This window comes from Chamaea fasciata, unplaced genomic scaffold, assembly GCF_029207755.1.
Source record: "Chamaea fasciata isolate MVZ Bird 193981 ecotype frontalis unplaced genomic scaffold, bChaFas1.0.hap1 SCAF_1, whole genome shotgun sequence".
In the NCBI taxonomy this organism is placed as follows: Eukaryota; Metazoa; Chordata; class Aves; order Passeriformes; family Sylviidae; genus Chamaea; species Chamaea fasciata.
Window position 1 is genome coordinate 139,492,037 of NW_027094086.1, and position 12,340 is coordinate 139,504,376.

Sequence of the window (12,340 nt, forward strand, 5' to 3'; positions counted from 1 at the left end):
TTTGGGAAAATAAGAGTTGGTTTAAGAAAATATTTGTTTTAGTTCAAAACTGAGTCACCTTCTTTTTTTTCATATATATGGGATAACATGACTTTCCTTTAGAAGGGAGTGGAAGAAAGATGAAGCATTTCCTATGTACTGTTTCTGATTTTGTCAGAACCCGACAATGACAGCTGAATCAATTGTACATTTAATTTTAAGCTCTGCATTCTTAATTTTTTAGTTATAACATAATGTAATGTTGATGAGGATCAAGCTAAGTTCCTGGATTATTTGCAGAGAGAGTTCTTGAAAGTACTTGGTTCAGGAAATCTGTGATTTACAATCAAGTCTACGCTACATGGCAGTTTGGGTTTGGCTGTCAGACCTTGTGACGTCATTAACCCACGTGCAATAAAGTAATATGATCGTTATAGGCCTTGGAAAGGAACCTTAGAAACTCGAAAGTGACCTTAAATGTCATCTAGTTCCAACCCCCTGCCATAGGCAGAGACCCCTTCTACTATCCCAGATTATTTAGTCCCATCTAGCCTCGTCTTGAACACTTCCAAAGATGGGGAGTCCACATACTCTCTGGACAACATATTCAAGTTCGCCATAGTAAAGAATTTCTTTCTAATATTTAATCTAAACCAACTCTCTTTCAGCTTAAAACCATTCCTCCTTGTTTTCTGTCTACATGGCCTTGTGCAAAGTCCCTCTCCAGCCTTCTTGTAAGGCCCTTTTATGTACTGGAAGGCTGCTACAGGGTCTCCCTGAAATCTTTAGGCTTTTCCGGCTGGTGATCCCAACCTATTTATTTCTCTTTATCCCTAGCTCTGGCCGTGCATGTATGGTACTTGCTGGACAATCTTGATACGATTGAGAGCAATAATAACTGCTGCTGTAGAAAACTCAGATTTTTTTTTTACCACCTCAGAACACACCCCTACAGCATAGTGAAATATATACATGAGTGTTTTTTTGCTCCAGATTGTACCTTTTTAACAACTTTAGCCACACTGTATAATTTTTAGAACAAAGTGAAACCATCTCCTGAACTAAAACAGACATTATTTGGGAACGCTTTGTCACAATAATTTATTAAATAAAAATTAAATTTAAGCAAAATCAAAAGTGTTCATTTCAGTTTTATTCCCCTCTTTTCCAGAAAAAAAATTAATCATGTGTTCTCTCAGAATGCAGGAGATCTGGAGAACTGACATTCCAGATGTCTCTGATCTGTGCAGTCACTCTCTATGGTCACCTGTTGCAAGCCAGGAAAGGAATCAATTTATCAGTCAGTGGCCAGCACTCAGAGCAGGTACATTTCTGATGATCACTGAGAGAACATAAGGATACAGAAAATTCAGTTAATACATGACTATCTTCAATATAGAGAAATTTTGATTGGTAGCCAGGTAGTATTGGACCTTATCTTATGCCTTCAGATCAGCTTTGGGTCAAAGATATTGATAATGAATTGGAGCTTTGTGAAGTACATTACATCTGGCACAAATAAGCCCAGCTCATCAGTGGAGTTAAGCCCTGAAAAGAACATTTTCTTGGGATTAGGCTGGTAGGGTCAAGGATAAAATACAGAAAAGGCATGTGTGACAGAAAAGAGGAGCTGCGCCTCATATATCTGGCTGGAGTTGCAAGGTGAATTCTAAAGGGAAGATTTTGAATTTCTGTGAAAAAAACCCAGCAAGATTTTATTTTGCTTCAGTCCAGCCACAACGGATTGGTGCATAACCAGGAGTGTTAGATGGGATTGTTAATTGCAGATACTAAGATCTACCAATTAGCTCCACAACTCTCAGTAATTGTTCCTTAAACCTGAAATGTATCTATGATTTCAAGAGTAGAATTCATTTTGCCTTAATGGAACCATTAAAAATGAGGCATCTAATCTGAGTGGATTGTTCATCCCCCTTCTATTGTCACTGGAGCAAACCAGGTATGTTGGCAAGGAGTCGTTTATACAATAGCTGTAGTGACTTGCTCTCTCACAGAATACATTTCTTCAAGGCATTACAGAGTGATCCTAGACAACTTATATTAAACATATTGCAGTTAGTAATTTCAAAGTTGGTGAGGTAAAACCTCTTTGGTTCTCTTGAATTCCCACTCTAGGCAGACTTGAAAAAAAGTTCAAGACCTGTTGCTGGCCTAAATCGTGCCATAACTCACAGTGTCTTCTAGAGCAAACCCAACAGCTGATCTGCTGCTAGGAATAATAAAACCAGGAAACAGGAATACAGCTAATGACATTTTTCATCAGGACACCAATCCAGGAAAGAAGTTCATCTTCTTCCCAGGTCAACAGGATTAGAGCCTTCATCTCCTGTCCCCTGGAATGTGTGTTTACCCCTAATGGGAGTGGGAAGGAGTGGACACCATCATTCTCTCATCCCAAAGCTCCTCTGCTTTATATGAGCAATTTAAACATTCACTGAGAAAGACAGAAAGCAAGTACCAAGTAAAAGAGGTTAATCTAGGGAACTCTTCTATTTATTATAATGTTTTACTATTACATGTTCCTGTGAGCAATTTAAACCCTGGGCTTTAGAGCCAGATTGCTCTTTTTTTATTTCATTGTTTAAATGGGTCACATAAAATGGAAGAACTCCAGCATGAGGGAACAAAAACAACACTTCACAAACCTCTAAAGCCCTTTTTAACGAATACAGTGTCTTAGGTAGTTAGAATAACAGGGTTTAAATTAATTAGACAGAGAAGGGAGTTGAATTCAGAAGCCAGTCTCTAGATGATTGCTCCAGCCCCTGGAAGTTCTGGAAAACAGGGGTGAGGAATAATAGCATTCCCTTCTCCAGATGATTTTTAAAAGAACTGATTATAGAAACAGCCCTTTACCTAGTTTTTGGAGAGAAATCAGCACAGCAGTGGGAGAAATATGTTCCTAGACCTGGGGATCAAGGAGAGAGGGTGTGGAACTCATGTTTTTATTGTCATTTCCTAAAAAACTCTGGTTCAGCAGGCCACATTGTTTTAGGTAGAACTTCTTACAGGATTATCCACTACAATGCTTTGGCTACATAGTAATAAAGTTTAGTACATAGTACCAGTAGATAGTACATAGCAATAAATATGTATAAATAATTCATACATAGCATAAATTAAAGACTAGAGGCTACAGTGGTCTAAAGTGCAGTTCTCTTATTGACTTAATCTTAGGATTGCAGAATGCCAGGAAAACCTAGATAGCAATTTTGCATCAATTTATTTTGAATTTGATTTTATGGTCAAAGTTTTATCCTAGAATCCACTACTGATTTCTGTCCACACCCATTCGATCTGAACTTTGGGTATTTTGACTATATTTCATGTTATTATACTTCTGTCCATTGCAGTTCAGCTCTGCAATATTGATTATGATTTCTTTTTCCCTCATGGAGTTTTGGGAATAAAGTGTTTTATAATAAATGATGGGAATTTTCCATATCTACTAGTAAAGTATTAGCACTGGGACATAGGCTTTGTGTAAATTCAAGTGTTTTGGGTTTAATGCATCCTTTTATATACTGACCTATGTTATCATTATTTAATGTATTTTTAAAACAAACACAGCCACATAGGCTGTGGATCAATGAGATCTCTTGCATGAGAAGATTGATTTTTCTGGAAGCCTAAGGCTCAAACATGACTACCTGCTTAGTTTAATTTGTTGTGGAGTGTTGGCACTCTTATCCCACTCATTGCACTTGTGTAAGGCAGCCCCTTTGCAGTGGTGGTTGCATTATAGTATACGACAAAAGGCTGAGAGAGGTTTAATATAAGTTAGAATCAAGTTAATACAAAATGACCCACAGAATTTCCACGGGGATAGAAACTAGTCTTTCAACAGCTGATAGAATAATTCCTTATGAAATGATAACATTTGGGATACCGCAACTTCCAATAGAGCATAATATATTAAATGTCAATCAACATGAGTTTATGAAAATAGCTCTTGTCAAACCAACCAGATGTCTCTCTCTGATGGGATTACAAGCTGGGTTAATAAAGGTAAATAACATTGATATATATACATGGATTTATGTCAGGCATTCATCTGAGTACCCAGCAAGCATTTCTTTAAGAAACTCTAATGACTAAAAATCAACACAGAGCACATTGAGTTTATTAGAACTGACTAACTGTTAGGTCTCCAAATATAAACAGGGAATCTTAACTGAACAAATATGGTTTTGTGATGCTTGGACTAATGAGGAGAAGTTGGGCTGTTATATCTTTATATTTTGTGTGGTTGTGACAACAATTATATGGTCAGTTCTGGGGCTCACCATCTTATGTAGTTGCCTGCAGACTTGTGAGGGGAGGTAACTAATCTGGAGGATGAGTAGAAGGATGGTTAGAGGACAAGAAAACAAGCATTGCAAATTCAATGAGTTCAATCTGTTTAGTTTATCAAAGGAAAGGTTAACAGATGACATAATCACAGTTTATAAGTATCTCCATGGAAAAAATACATTTGATAATTAGGGGTTCTTCAGTTCAATAGACAAAGACATAACAAAATGTGGTAGATGGATGCTGAAGCTGGAAAAATTCCAATTTAAAGGCATTAATTTTATGAAGAGGATGATTAACCTCTGGAACAATTTAACAAGGAGTACAGCAAAACTCTATCTTTGGAAATCTGTAACTCAGAACAGGATGTCTTTTAGAAAGATTGGGTTAGACTAGCACAGTGCCTCCTCACAGCTTTATAATCTAAGAAATACTTGGGTGACTTGTCTATTCAGCCTTCTTATATTTAAATGGAATTTCCCATTTATTTCTTCACTATTTTGTACTGTCTCAAAAGTGGTAGCATGGACCAAAACTCCTCTTTCAGATGAGAATGTGTTTATATGCTGGTGCACTTTGTGGGCTGCCATAAAACTTAAACTACTTCTTTAAAGTAGTTCAGAATGAAATACAGTCTCTGGCAGCAGCAGGATGTACACAGCTGTAGCATGTGTGCCTGTCATGTCATACCCCTAGCAAACATTCAGATCCTGGCATGCCTTTTCTTAACATAAATAGTTTAGAATACATGCTCACACTCTGAGAGAGAAAAAAATTGCTCAGTCTCCTGCAGCAGCCCTGACCGATAGGTATTTAATGCTCTCCTTAGAGAAGCTGTCTCAGTAACACAACTCTACTGGCTTGTCTATTATTTTACAGCTCTCAGAAACAGCTCAATGGCCTGGTCACAATTTGGACTAAAGCTGCCCAAAGATAATACCAGACTCTGTGCCATGTGATGAGAGTATACAATCTCTGTCTCTGAGAAGAATGGGACTTAAGAGTGTATTTTAATCACAGAGTCACAGAATCTGCTATATGTTTACTGATTAAGGTAATGGGGTTGGAGAGCACCCTTGTTGGTGCTTCTCCTCTCTTGTGGCAGGGCTGTTGGCAGCTCTGACAGATGGAAGGGAAGGAAGGAGGCCTGATCCAGCCAACTGGCAGTGCTCATTCCCACAGCCTCACACCTGAATGCTCCAACCTCTGCTTTGTTAGCTATACTTCTACCATTCTTAATGCTGTCAAGTGGTTAAAGAGAAAACATGTGTATTGCATTTTTGAGATTATTTCTGGCCTTTTGGTCATATTCTATTTTACATCATTGCATTTTCCCTCTGCATTCTTCCTTGAGTTTCAGTTGGTTTCAATATTTCTTCAAATTTGTTTCCTAGTAATACACAACTACAACATGTAGAAAAAGCTCCTTGATATTAAAAAAAAAAGGATTAGCCATTATATGAATTATTAGGGTAACTGTGGTTTCTCCAGGACATAAATCAATCCACATTCTTCAGGATATAAATCATGCACTAAATGGCTGAGACTTAAAGGAGAAACTTCCCTCCTGAACATGTTGTTGTATAATTGCCTGTTATGGAAGTTTTACATCTTCCTCTGAAGCATCTGGTACTGGTACCATTAGTTTGATCTGGAATGATAATTCCTGTGTGCCTTTGTGTAGCATTCCTATGACACTATAGCAGCTGCTTGATTCCATCTTGTACAGGGCAGCCAGATGTCCCACAGCTTTAAGGTTATCCCACTTTTCAGCATCCTATTCTGCTTCCTTTTCTTGCCTTAAGGAAGGTCAGCTAACCTTGTATTTGGACAAACTATCTAAAGGCTTTCACATTTGGAAATAAAGCTACCCACAATGTGATTGCAGTGCAGGAGGAAACTCATCACAGCCAGGGAATTTTTAGAAATCTGGCACTCAGGAAGACACAGAGAAAACGTATTGCTCTCCTACTAATTCCATATTCTGTTTTATGTCTTTCTTACTACAAGCAGAGGTATGTGTTATAAATCACAATCATAGCAACAGTGATCACTATAATTAATTTTGTATAATGTTTTCCATCCTGGACCTTTGTTTTCAGTAGTTCATAAATTTCTAAATCTTTTACTTATTGATTTTGATCAAGGGAAGGAAATGAAAAAAAAACAAAAAAAAAAAAAAACCCAAAGAAAGCAACCTATTTTTTTTTCTCTATTACTAAACAATTTTGGTCACTGTTTTCAAATGCTGCTCAAATAGTTGTGAGTAAACAGCTACCACTGAGATTGCTGTAGCCATTTGGAAGTGGATTTTTATTTTTTGAAACTTGGAGCTCATGCTAGAAATTCTGAGCAGAGGACAAGTGTTGATAAGTGAAGAAAAATTAAGTATATTTTCATGATGTCTATCTTGGTTGACCTAGGATGAGTGATACGATCTGGGGAATCATCCTGAGAAATGGTCCAAAGATTTATTTAACCAAGGTGTTTAAACTTTAGTTCCAATAAATGGGTTATCATCTCATACATTATTTAACTATTTCTGAACACAAACAGGGAGGACAGACTGAATGTGGGGTCCAAAACAGCAGAAGATGTCTACTTCTGAACTGATTTTCCAAAATTCTTTACAGTTAGTGGTGATATAATCAATATGGTCACTGAAATTCTTTCTCTAATGTAGGTATGCAAAAGATATTTTATTAATTGTTTCCTAAAAATACCCATCTTTGTTGGTTGGAGGGAGATTGGAATTAAGAGCTTTGGTGTATACATTAGGATGCCCAATGTTTAGAGATATACTCCTGCCATACTAATTTTAATCCACATTTCTTTTATCTTCTCCTCATAAGATTTCTTGGTTAGCATTTCTACAGAGTTTGGTTAGTGGCCTACTCTTTTTTTAACTGGAGTCTCTTATGACAGTGATTAATCCAAGTAGGATACATTTACCTGTTCTTCTTTTCCCTCTGCTTTGTCTTATTCATCATCTGGGACACTATGTACAGTGGCCATGAAAATTTATATGTGTTGAGTGTTGCATTTAAAGTTGATATTTAAAATAGGGAAAAGATTCAGATAGGCTAAGACTGTTCATTCACCTCAGCATCGGGGCAGTGGAAGAATCAGCTGCCATATTCCTGCCTTCCCATTTAAAAAAAAAACAATGTAAAAAATTGCAGGTCACGTTCCTGATCCAGTTCACTGTGTCACCTCAGCCCAGGTCATGGAAAGCTATAGCACCTGTGCTGAGGGTGTGCAGCAGGTACAAGCCGGTTAAACCAGCACTGCCTCGGAGAGAAATGTCAAAAATTACCTGAAAAAGAAAGTAGGCAATAAAATAAGAAAATATGCTGATAGCACAAAGTTATTCAGACCTGTAGGACAAGGGCAGACTGTGAAGTATTTCAAAGACTGAGTGACTGGGCAATAAAATGATAGATGAAATGCAATGTAGATATATGTAAAGTGATGCACATGAGGAACAGCAGTCCCAGCTCTACTTACAAAATGGTCTCTGGGGTGTATTAGGATTTAAAAGGTCCACAAAAGGGCAACAAGGATGTTTCCTTTTTTTCAGAAATGTTTTCTGCATGAACAGCAGCTTCATAGGCTGGAGATCCCCAGCCTTGAAAAGAAGTTTAGGGATAGTTTAGTGGAGCTCAATATAGTTCTGGATGACATGAAGATTGTCAGTGCATTATTTTGCCAAAAATGAGAACTGAGGCCATCATGTTCAGACGTAAGAGGCAGGTTCAAAACTAATTAAAGAGGGTGGTTCTCCATATGATGAGTGATGGACCTGTAGGAGAGCTTGGGTTGTCCATAAAATTTGCATGATATCAACAGGCAACTAGACAAATAATACTTGCAAGAATTGCCCTCTGGAGATGACTAAATAGAAAAATTTCATCAAGATAAGGAATCCTTGAGCTGAAAATAGTAGCAGTCTGAATATGCAAAGGACTGCATATGCTTGCTCTTCCCTTGAATTTTTACCTGTGGATACTGATGGATGCAGGATACTCAGCAAGGTGGAGTGTTGGCCTAGGTCAGAACAGCTGGTATTGCATTCATCTAACTATGGCCTTGTGAGTAGGAATTTTCCCTTTTGGGGTGTTTTGCAGTAGTCACTCTGTTGGCGGTCATACAAATATGGAGTCAAGAGATAGTCCTCATCCCAAAAATCTTATCTTAATGGCAAGATATAACCTGTAGGGATGCATGGGAAGAAGCCTAACCAAGAAACCAGTTCAGCAGGATTTTCCACTTCATCTTTACCATGTATGAATGTGTGAACAGGAGCCAGAAGATAAATGTGCTAGTAGCTGTGTTTTGTTGAAGATTTCTTAATGAATTTATTATTTTTAAGTTTTTTACTCTATTCTTAACAACCCTATGAAGAATTTTATGCTTCAAAAAGTTTGTTGATAAGTTTGGGATGAGATGAAAAAGCCTTCTAATGAAAGGCAAGTATGTGTGCTTTTAGGAGATACACCTCCAATTATGCAGTAAGACTTCCTCTGTATTATTCTCAGAAACATCATATTCTGGCAGAAATAAACTGTGAAAATCATTCAAAACCAATGATGCTAGACTAAAAGATTTCCAGGTAGATCAATGCATATGATATAGTGTATACCATATATAATGTCATATAATTAACAATGCAAAAATATATGCCTGTCCTAATATTCCTGTATGACTTTAGGAATGTCTGTGTGAGTTGATCTGTTTCCATATATTTAGATATTATTTTTATACTGACAAAGAATGCATGTGTCTCCTACTCATGTCTTCCTACATATGGCTGAGCTATACTATTTTTCTTTTCTTTCTCTAAAATTTAATTTACCTTCTGCTTCCTACATATACGTGTTTTTTGGTTTTTGGGGGTTCTTTTAGGAAAAAAACAAAAGGAAGAAAATCTTTTCCTCTTTTTAAGTCATATACAATTTTCTCTCCATGACACTATGGGAAAAATAATCAACCATACAATTTCATGCAACTTAAAACCCCCAATATCAAAATAAACGTGAAAGAAACTGAATGGGGAAGGAAAACAGTATTGCAACTTTTGTCCTCGGATCAGCATTTTTGCTGTTCAAGACTTCCTGAGTGGTAAAATAGCTCAGCCACCCATGCAGTTAAGTCAGAGGGCAGAAAATTTTTATATTACTCAGATTTCCTCAAGGGGATGACCACGCTGTGACCTCTTTGCATTCTGCAAAGCTCTGTGACTCAGAGACATTATGATGCTTCTATTTTAAAGAGTTTCTCCAGTGAACATTTAGGCTTTCCTCTGTGACACTTTTCAACTCGAGGTGGGTAAAAGCGTGTTGCCAGATCTGGTAACCTCAGGTCACTCCTGGGCTCCCAGCATCAACATTTCATTAGCTGCAATAGTCTATGTTGCTGTCCAAACTGTGCTTTTCTTATGTGACATGACGCACTTGAGCAGCCCCACTCATTTCAAGCTCTGATGTAAATGAATGACTCTACTTACAGAGTCATCCCATCTGTTTTTTTTCTAGTACAAGCCTGGTAAGCCTTTTTTAATTAATCTAAAAAAAAAAAAAAAGAAAATTCCTTTAAGGCTTGTAAAACAGCAACATGTTCCTGTTAGGGAAAAGAAAAAAAAAAAAAAAAAAAGAGAGAGAGAGAGAAAAGATAATTTCATAGCCAGATACAGGCTTCAGATGTATTAAACAAAACCCAAAGCAACAAAACAAGAAATGAGGTAGGTGAGCTAACTTACCTTAAATTTATTCCCATTTCCAGGACTGAAGGTTAAAGCATCCTAGGATTAAAATAATAAATAAACAAATGTAAATTTCAAGCTGAGATTTCCTTGTGACAAGCGCTGTGAGTTAAAATGAACAATTTTTCAGTATTTTCCTGATGCACTTCATTCTGTTGCCTTCTATTTTCATGGGTTTGTTACTTAACAAACATAGTTACACACATTAAAGAGAGCATTTTGAAATATACAGCAGATTTTTCTTATAATCATGTGTATCCAAAATGTGAGTAGCAGAGGAAACCATTCCCATAGTTTAAGAAGCAGGACAATTAATAAAGCTTTTGCAGCTTGATGCCGTGTATTAAAGTGATGATGGAGCTGTTTATGAGGAAATTAAAGTAGGTACCGTACACAGTATATGAATAAATTGAGAAATATTTGATCAATCAGCTCTTTGTGACACTTTCTCCTGCTTTGCATGACTGCTTTACTGCTGATTGCATTGTAGCTTGGCACGAGGAGCTGGTAAGGAAAACAAGAAACACTTAGTACATGTAGAAAAATAAGTGAGAGAGGAGGAGTAGGAAATAACCTGAGTATTTCCCATAACTTGCATGCCCCAAAAGATGTGATCATGTGGGTGACAAGTAGTATCCCACTGTTTTTCCTATACTCCAAAGAGCATAGAGCTAGGTGGGAGCCAGGGTGAGGCCACACATTTAATTCACAGATCTTGTACAGGCTGCAAATGCATTTTCTTCTGACTTCACCACCAACCTCTATTCCTTTGGGCTTTGTGAACCAGGGGGTGCACAAATATAGAGATGCAACAGTGCAAATGTCATTAAAGCAAAGGAAGATATTTCAGCATCCCATACTCTGAAACTGTATGATCCTTCATATTATTATGGGTTATATGTTGTAATATGTAAGAGGTAAATACAATCTCTAGTATTTCTTAGACACGTTGGAGATTTTAAATAAAAAGTAAAGGAAATCTAGATCATGCCATTGAGCATCTCACCAAAACACAGGCAAGAGGACACATTTATGAGTAGTTATTCAATAACACTGGTAAAGTGCTTCCTTTGTCACATAAAACGCCAATTCATTTGCCCATATAAAGACATCTAGTTCTATTTTATGCAACTCAGAACATGCTGGACACCAGTGCAGTTATGGCACAGGACCTAGGACAGACCCACAGCTTTCTGGAGAGGCTTTTGGAGGCCACAGGGGATACTGGGCATTTCTAACATCATCCTATTGATTGCCCTTCATGTGTCTTCTAAAGGCTCATCATCTGGTCTCCTACCACTGTCAGTCATCTCTGTTGTTCCAGGTGACTTGGTAGAGATGAATTTTCCCTCTTTCCATTAAGGGAACCTAGATGATTAAGTAAAATAGTCCCTGACATAGTAAAAGTTTGGGATGTCAATCTTGCTGCCTGTGCTAGAACATAATTCCAACAGTGTTGCCAAACCTGTATGTGAGCATGTCTCTGTGCAGTACAGCTCAGCCATCAGTCACCCCATCGGACCATGGTTATACCACTGCTCCAACTACCTGAACAGACGAGGAGCAGACACAGCTTCTGCCCTGCTTGTGACTGCAAACATTGGAAGGGGAGAGGCTCTGGTCCTGACACTGTCTTTCTTTGGGGCTGTCTAAAAGTAGTTAAGCCAGGTTTCTAAAGCTAAACTTCAAAACTGGTTGATTATTTTATTTTTGTACTTATACATGCATGGGGTTTCAGGTTAAACAAATGTAGACATGCCTCAGTCTATTGCCAGTGAGCATGACTAAAAAATACCTGAAGACTTAAGACGGGAAAGACAACCATTTGAAAAGAATATGTTTTCCAGTCAGCTTTCATGGTGAAGCAGAGAAAGAAAACACTGCTCAATGTTTTTGGAGAGGAAAATCACAGATCCTGCTGAATTTTCTTTAACTGTGACTGATTGAATTATCCATTGCAAATAGTGTTTGTTGCTAATTTGGCCGTTTTGCAGTTCATGAATCATTCTGGAATCAATCCTGATTTCCACAAACACATTTGTTATTTGTAAGTATTCACTGAACAGTTTTATATGAACAGATTTCAGCCTATTTTTTTTTTTGTTCTCAAATAGTGTCATCTATTCACTATTTGAAGTGTTTGACTGGTCAACCAAATCACATACTATTGTCTGCATTTCCTGATTAGGTAACTGAGACTTATAAATACAAGTATAATGAGGAGCAAATGATGAATAACAAATAGGGTATAAAAAATGTTGGAGCATCTGAAATTTCATACTAGAA